Source organism: Callorhinus ursinus, unplaced genomic scaffold (assembly GCF_003265705.2).
Source record: "Callorhinus ursinus isolate GAN/ISIS: 27379988/994484 unplaced genomic scaffold, GSC_fseal_2.0 scaffold4, whole genome shotgun sequence".
NCBI classification, from domain to species: Eukaryota; Metazoa; Chordata; class Mammalia; order Carnivora; family Otariidae; genus Callorhinus; species Callorhinus ursinus.
In genome coordinates this window covers 118,091,355-118,096,274 of record NW_027397066.1, presented here as the reverse complement: position 1 = coordinate 118,096,274, position 4,920 = coordinate 118,091,355, and the positions used below count along the sequence as shown (strand labels likewise).

General features: G+C 49.9%; 1 pseudogene; it reads left to right on the top strand.

Moving 5' to 3' along the window:
* The first annotated feature begins 2,170 nt into the window (after positions 1-2,170).
* On the top strand, positions 2,171-4,115 carry LOC112825990 (forkhead box protein K2 pseudogene; annotated as a pseudogene).
* The last annotated feature ends 805 nt before the right edge of the window (positions 4,116-4,920 follow it).

Below are 4,920 nucleotides of genomic sequence, written 5' to 3'. Positions count from 1 at the left end.
GCCGGTGTCTGCACTGTCCTCACCACTGTGCTCTCTCCTACTTCATGACCCCACCTCCTCCCAAGTCAGGTCCATGCAAGAGCTGAAGACGAAGGTTCCTCTGCTGGAGGAAAAACAAATACAGCTCTTGACCTGAGGCTGCGGTTGAAGAGAAGCTGCTTCAACCCGAGGTACTTGGAAAGGCATTATGCAAAACAATATCCAACCACTTCGGTTTCCTTGTATTTTTGCTACAGAGCAGCTCCCACTTTGCAGATCCTCTTCTGGATCAGGCTCTAAGCTTCCACTTTTAATACTTGAAGAAACAAACGGGCTCATTGTGAAACCGAGTATCTTTTCTCCTATAGCACTCCTCTTGATCCTTCCCTCACTGACACTAATTATACTCCATACCTGCAGACACCCCCTAAGCAAGCCTTGAAGGCACACTGGGTAGCTGAGTGTACAGAGAGGACAAACCATGATTTCTAATCTTCCTTCACTGGTATACTACTCAAATACCAACACTTATGTGCTTCTTAGTCCGGAGTGGTTCAGTCTCTACACACTACCTGCCCCAACCCCTACTTAGTAGACTGAATAGTATAGCCCCAAAATTCATGTCCAACCAGAACCTCAGAATGTGACCTTATTTGGAAACAGGATCTTTGCAGGTGCAATTAGTTCAGTAAAAAGGAGATCATGGGTTACAGTGGACTAATAAGGCCCTTAAAAGTGGAGAGGACACACAGAGAAACAGAGACAAACAGGGAAGACCATGTAATGACAAGACTGATTGAAGCAGCTACAAGCCAAGGAGTGCCAAGGATTGCCTGAAGCTGGGAAGAGTCAAGGGAAGATTCTTCCCTCGTTTCTTCAGAGAGAGGATGGCCCTACTGACACCTTAATTTTGGATTTCTAATCTCCAGAACTGTGAGAATAAATTTCTGTTGTTTCAGGCTACTTGGTTTGTGGCAATTTGTTACCAGCAGCCCCAGGAAACAAATCCATATACTTTAGGACACTACTTGCTAGACACCCCCAGCCAGGTTCCTTGTTTTATATCAGAGGGGAACAAAAATGATCCTTAAATTGAACAAATTCAGAAAGACAGAAGTGAATCTTCTATAAAATTACTTGTCATTATATTCTGGGTCATTTTTAAAAGAAATGATACAAGCTGCCTGGAGAATTCCCTCAAAGATCTTAACCATGACCACACACATTTCACTTCCTCTGAGGCATAGGATAGGTGTTATATGAATAGGACAGACATCATGAAGACTAAAATAGTGAAGGGTTTTTAAAGTAGCCACAAAGCAAGTTTTATGAGAACTTTTCAAGGAGATTAAACACACGCAAGCACCTTACAGAGAAAGATGGCAGAGAGACATAAAATATATAACATATGACACTATCCTCCAAAAAGAGAAAGAATAAAGAAAGAACCTATCATCAGTTGTGAAACAAGTAAAGGAAGCTTAACTCAAACAGTCCTTTAAAAGTTCCTTCCAGAAACAGAACAATTAGGGCTCCCAGAACAAACACAGTGATGACTTCTCCTGACAACTGGGTGAAAAGGACAGCAGAGGGGAAAAAAGAAATTCATGGAACCTTCACTGATACCCCTAACTTAGAACAAACTCAACTCAATGGTATAGGGGCAGAAATATAGGCTGTTCTTCTAAACACTCTTCTCCACTGCCTCGGATTAAAGAGTGATTCCTGGAAGCCAAAGGACCACCAAACTCAACCAACATAAACGCCCCCTGAGGTGGAGGAGCATTCTCAAACTGAAAGCACCCTTCACCACAGAGGAATACCCCCCAGATACGTCCTTCATAACTACGGAGAGGCGCGCCTGGGTCGCGCAGTTGGTTAAGCCTCGGACTCTTCGTTTCCAGTCAGGTCCTGATCTCAGGGTGGTGAGATTCAGCCCCACCCAGCCCCGCACTCAGCGCTGAGTCCAATTAAGACTCTCTCTCCCTCTTCCAATGCCCCTCCCTCTATGCTCTCCCTCTCCCTCTAAAATAAATAAATAAATCTATGAATCAGTCAATGAATCAATACTATGGAGAAGCCTTCACTCGCCGCTCACCAGGCATCCTCATGCGTCCCTCAGCTCCATGGCTGCCGGGGACACTCGCAGGCCCAGGGCTCGTGCCGCCAGGTCCACGAGTTCCAGTACCTGATGAAGAAGCAGTCGGTGATCACCGGGCAATTTGTTGCAGGGCTCAGTGGATGTGAACATGGGCCACTCGAGCTTCATCTCGCTGCGTCACCACGACAGCCTCACGCCCCAAACCACTTCCCGCGCTGCCTCAGCGAGAATGGCGCCTTGGAGCGCAGCGTGTTCCGGAGGCGTCAGCGGAGGCCGGGGCAGCTCCCGCGCATGCGCTTTCAGGTTCCCAGGCACAAACATCAAGATCACGTTCACTGCCCTGTCCAATGACAAGAGGGAGTAGCAGGAGGCTCTGGGGTCAAGCGGTGCTGGCCCACATCTTGCCCCTGGCCATCAACATTCCAGACACCAGGGCCCACTTCATCAGTCCCCTTCCCTCCCCCACGCAAGGCATCAGTGCTGCAAATGCCTGCTCATCCAGCCTCCCAGGAGCAGACCTTTCGGGGTACAAAATGGGCTGTGTGATACCAGATGACCTCAATTTAATGGCCGCCAACTTGCAGCCAGAAAATGAAAAGGAAGCTTCTGGTGGAGAAAGCCCAGAAGAGGATTCAAAGCCACCTTATTCCTCCTCACAGTTGATTGTACAAGCAATTACAATGGGTCCTGATAAACAACTCACCCTAAATAGAATTTATTCATCACTAAAAATTATCCATACTACAGGACTGTGGACAAGGACTGGCAGAATTCAATTTGCTGCAATCTCTCCGAATCGTTATTTCATCAAAATGCCAGGTTCCCAGGAAGAACCAGGCAAAGGCTTATTCCAGAGGATAGATCCTAGCTCTGAAAGCAAATAAATACAGCAGGCTCCTAGGAAAAGACGGCCTAGGGGCGTGGCCTTCCTTCAAAACCCGCCCTGGGACCTCTCTCATCTAGAAGGGCCCCAGCCTCTCCCAATCACACTGGAGTGCTGTCTGCTCACTGCAGTGGTGCCCACACCCCCAAGAGCCTCTTAAGAGAAGGTTCACCGCCCCCGCCCCCTGGAGCCTGAGCCTGGCACCTCACAGTCCAAACTGGCTGTCATCCAAGAGGCCCCGTCTGCCCAGAGCACACGAGGCTGTCTAGCTGGCCCCTTTTAATTGCCATGTAGCAGCAGCTGCCACCAACCATCAGGCCTGTCACCTACACAGTCACAGCCTCGTGACCACCTCGGCCTCCTGGCAGCTTGTTGTGCACGTCATCCATCAGATCCCAGCTGTGTCTATCACCAGCAGGGCCAGCCTGGCCCCAGCAAACACATACACTGTCGCCAGCCAGGCTATGGTCACTCAGGGGGCCATGCTGGCCCCTCCTAAGGCACAGCTGCAAGAGAATGGAGATCACAAAGAAGTAAAGGTGAACGTAGAACCTATTCTGGCAGTTAGCCGTGCCACACTAGGCACTGCTGGCTGGACCACTCAGCCGTCACAGACCACCCCTTGTCCAGACAGTCACCGTAGTATAACAGGTACCTCCAGGTCCGGTACCGGTTGCCCAAAAAACCCTAACACAAAACGGGACTCACACGGTGCCAATCCTGGCTGCCAGTGGCGACCAGGTGAACAATGCAGTGGTGAGTCCTCTGCACAAGCTGGCAACACATGCGCCGGTGTCGGCCTCTTTGCCCACAGAGCACGAGAAGGGCGACCAGTCAGAGCAGCCAGAGCAGAGACAATTCAAGACGGAAGACAGCACAAGCATCTTCCTCGCCCTGAGTGTGGACCACAGCAGGCGGCCAACGGGAAGAAGGACATCCCAAATGAGTGACTGGGACTATTACCACCAGGAGAACCTGCGCTGTGTGAAAGGAGTTTGCAGTTCTTGGATTCCCCTCGAAAAGATTTACATGGGGATCCACGCTCAAAGAAAGACAGCCAGAAGGAAGGTAGCAAGCACAAAGCAGTTTCTTAAGGACAGTACACTCTCAAGAAGAAAGAGTGGGCAGGCCCAGAGGTGGCAACTGCCCTGAGGCTACAGGGGTACTTTCTTTTTATGGGGGGGGGGATGTCTTGGATCATGGACAGGGTGGTCTCTAATAGAGGCTGCTTCCAATCATTTGGGGAACTCCTCCCACAGGTTGGGAGAAACCTACAAGGTTTCTATGGGAACCTCCTTGTGGGACTAAAACCACCATGCATTGTAATGAGTCTAGGGGTTACCCCAGAGCAGAGGAGTAAGAGGGGAGGCAGGCTCTACACCAGCGGTTCTTGGTCTGTTAGCCCCAGGGTCTTGTAAGCTGCAAAGTCAGGATGTTTTGCCTCCGGATTCTAATGTGTAACCTATTTATCACTGTCCTTGCCTCCAGCTCCTGTGTAACTGTTTACTCCATCAGGACAGTTTTTCTTTTATATTAACTCTCTGGTGCCAAAAGGAGACACTGTCTCTCACCTATGCTGGAAGCATATTGTCTCGGAGGGTAGAGGGCCCTGCGGTTGGACTTCACCTCAGCACTGAAAACACAAAAATGTAGATGGCCTTCAAACTCCTTAAAGAAAGAAATCACACCTGAACAAAACCACCTGCAACAAAGCCTGGTTCCAGAAGCGCCTCCCCACTCTGAGCTCAGCTTGTAACCGGGAGCAGAGACTCGTGGTCCTCAGTGAGGGCAGCGCCTGGGGCAGGCAGAGCTGCAGGGACAGGGTGGGAGCCCTCCCTGCTGCCCTCCCCAGACCCTTGGCATTGGCACTGGTAGAGAAGGCAGTATCTTGTTGTTCTCGTGGGGAACTGGAATATTTTGAGGTATACTTTCTTTACAAAATAATGGGGTCTTTGAC